Below are 3,810 nucleotides of genomic sequence, written 5' to 3'. Positions count from 1 at the left end.
AGGTAGAAGCCAATTTTCCCCACTTAAGAGGGAAAAAAAATTCCTTCCCGACTCCAATCAGAATAACTCCCGATCATTGACCCATCTCTAGTAGCTATAGCCTGTAATATTATTACGCTCCAGAAATACATCCAGGCCCCTCTTGAACTCTTTTAGTGAACTCGCCATCATCATCAGTTCCATAGTCTCACTACTCTTATCATAAAGAATCCTCTTCTATCTTTGTGTACAAACCTTCTTTCCTCCAGACGCAGAGGATGTCCCCTCATCACAGTCACAGTCCTGGGGATAAATAGATTATATATTTATACATAGTTATTAGATCTCCCCTCAGTTGTCTTTTTTCAAAAGTGAATAACCCTAATTTTGATAATCTTTCAGGGTACTGTAGTTGCCCCATTCCAGTTACTACTTTAGATGCCCTCCTCTGAATCCTCTCCAGCTCTGATATGTCTGCCTTGTTCACAGGAGCCCAGAACTGTACACAATACTCCATGTGTGGTCTGATTTGTAAAGTGGTAGAACTATTCTCTCATCACGGGCATTTATGCCCCTTTTGATGCAACCCATTATCTTATTGGCCTTGGCAGCAGCTGCCTGACACTAGTTTTTACAGCTTAGTTTGCTGTTCACTAAAATTCCTAGGTCCTTTTAGCCAAAATAATAGGTGAAATTTGGGACAATAAATGATGCGATCTGGGAACCTGGAAGAGGCTGAAAAGTTAAAGCCATATATGGCATTATGCATCATTTTGAAGTAAGATTCCCACCATCTCTCATTTATGACACAGGAGCAAACTTTTGCGCACCCTTCAAGGATTTTTTCACTGATTTGTAGAAAAGCTTGGATGGTAAAACTTTTCGTGAAGTTTTCGGACATGGCTCTGTAAAGGTCCAAAAGTGATACTATTCACGGAGAGCTTCCCACTATATTATCAAAGGTGTTTGTGGGTGCTTTTTTGGATAAGTCACGAACTTTGTGCCTCCAAAATCCTAGCACTTGCATTATATGAAGAAAGTGAGAGTCTGGTATTGGAGTTGGTATTTTTCCTTTAGTCCCGCGGAGACAACCTTTGTTTCTCCTCCACGTGCATCAGATGTACTGCCCTAACTATCCCTCTGGATTTCCAGTCCTCAGATAATCTTGCATGTTTCCCTTGAGGAAACTCAGGATGATTCCAAAGCGGCATTTTTTTTTAGATTGAGTGGGGAAGTCTGAATGCTTTCCTGATGACTTTCCATGCTACCACTGTATCTCTTATCAGTACTTGACCTCTGAGGGGAAGAGCAGCCAAGTTGGAATGTGGGCAAAACACCAGGCCCCAAGGAGCCACTAGGTTTTGTTCCAGATCTTTGTTGGAGATGTGATCTGTGTCATGAAGCCAGTCCATAATCTGTCTCATTAGGCAAGCAATGTATCCCTGTATGATTGGAAACTTCACTCACCCCTCAGGCTTCCATAGCATCAGTTTTTGTAGGGATATCCGTGGATGCTTCCACGACCATATGAATTTAGTGACAGCTTTATTGAGTGTGTTTACATCTGTATGTTTTAACAGTATTGGGAGAGTTTGAAGAGGATATAGCAATTTGGAGAAACTCATCATTTTGATCAAATGGCATCGTCCTAGAAATGACAAAGGAAGTGTGTGCCATTGCTTTAGTTCCGCCACTATCTTCCCTATGAGTGGCGGATAGTTTAAATTGTACAATGAGCTAGGAAGTTTTCCTATTTTTAGTCCCAAGTTATATGTTGTTTGACTGATGTGGGGGTAATCCATCAAGGGGCACAGATGTTGTTGAGAATTGGACATAAATGTTAATAGGTCATTAGCGTATAATGCCAATTTGACCTCTTCTTGCCAACTCTGATGCCTAAATACAGATCCGAGTCCTCCAGAATTCTGGCTGAAGACTTGATATAAAATATTTTTATTGGATATATTGCATTTTTGATCATTTTGTTTCCTATGACTATTTTCATTCCTATTATTGTATGGTGATACGGAGATGATATGTTTTACTTTGAGGATCTCTAATATTCAGGCTGTTCATGAACTCCATGGGCGCAGTTACAGTTCTACATATACTTGTAGAAGTATTGACGATACCTTGGATGGAGAGGGGGGTAGTGATCCTTTACTTTTTCTATGGATGGTTTTGGATGCTGCCCCTTAATATATTCTGTCGGTGATTGCTTGTTTTGTGCACATAGTGGTTACTACCTTGCCAGGCAGGGCTGTTATGGTGCAGAAGCGTGACTTGTCACATTTGGGTGCCCCAGTTACAGTGATGTGTAACTGACCCATCTGCCAAAATATATTTTTAAAATATCAAACTATATAATAAAATACAAGTGAGAATAAAATAGAAAAAAATGTCTGCATAGTTTCTCTTTTCGCATGAAACAAAAAAAAAACTAAAATCTATCAATATGACCAAAACAGGAACCAATTTTAACCGTTGTATTTTGGTGTCAATCTGCATATTTAAAGAATATAGAGCTTGAGTTTGAATTAAAAAAGAAAATAAATCTCTGAAAAACATAATAATAAAAAAAAACATGTGTTATGTAAAGCCTGTCTGTCACGACCCTTGGTCATGGTCGTGACTCCTTGGGAGCCGCATGCAGTTATCCGCGGTCTGGTGTTGTCGCAACCGCAGCTGGGGGCACTTAGTGGTTTGCCTCAGGTGCGGTTGCCGCGAATAACAGGCATGCGTGCGGTTGCCCTTGGCAACGTGTTTTGGTGTGCACGTCCTTCGTCTGTGTTTGTGTGCACTTCCTTGTTTGTTGTGCACGAGGTGATGTTTAGTATGCACCTGGACTCCTCCCTTCACCTGCGGTTGTCCGCGGCAACGTCTGGTGATGTTTGCATGCTGTGGAAGTGTCTCGGCCTGTTGGCTGTTCTGGAGGACACGGTTGCCACGCATGCCGTTGCCGTCGGAGACAGGTGAGTGAGGTTGTGTGCTTTCCCCTTTATGTGAGTTTCCCTTCTGTGGTGCTTGAAGGATTAATTTCCTTCCCAGTGTGTGTGATGTCACTGGGTGTGGTTGACTGGTGGGTGTGACCTTTTGGCTTATATAGCCTGAGTCTCTTGCAGGCTTCAGTAGGTTGCTCTCAGCCATGCTGGCTGGAGCAGCCTCCTGTCTCCTCCATCTGCCTGGTGAGGACCATCCTTCTGGTCATACTGTCACGGCTGGCGGTGGGGGAAACCCCCAGCCGTGCGGTGCCAGGAGATGAAAGGGTTACCCCTTGGCCGAGACCACAGAGTTAGGGAGCAGGTCACCTCCTATTGCGTCCCTAACGCTGACCCTGTCTCCTGTCTGTATGAGCCGACCTTGGTGGTAGGAGGGCTCATACGCCGGAACCTAAAAGTCCCTACAAGCCCTCAAGTCGGCCCTGAACTAGTGGACAGAGTAAGACGACCTGCTCCTCCTAGACACGGAGGAGCAGGAGTCTCAACGGCCAAGCAACACAGGGGGATACAAAAACAGCTATGGCAGTGACAGGCAAATGGAAACAACTCATCACTCACCTGCCACAGACAACACAACCAGGAACCCATGTGCAGGTGCTGTAAGTACAACAACAACAACGGACACAGCACACACCAGACATCACACAGGAACCCTGGACCATAGGCTGCAATAACACAATCCCATTCACACCTAAATAACCCCGTGAAACATAGAATTTACTGACAAAGGTTTTATGACCAGAAGGATGGTCCTCACCAGGCAGATGGAGGAGACAGGAGGCTGCTCCAGCCAGCATGGCTGAGAGCAACCTACTGAAGCCTGCAAGAGACT

Source organism: Bufo gargarizans, chromosome 6, assembly GCF_014858855.1.
Source record: "Bufo gargarizans isolate SCDJY-AF-19 chromosome 6, ASM1485885v1, whole genome shotgun sequence".
Lineage (NCBI taxonomy): Eukaryota > Metazoa > Chordata > Amphibia > Anura > Bufonidae > Bufo > Bufo gargarizans.
Note: the sequence above shows the minus strand (reverse complement) of the source record.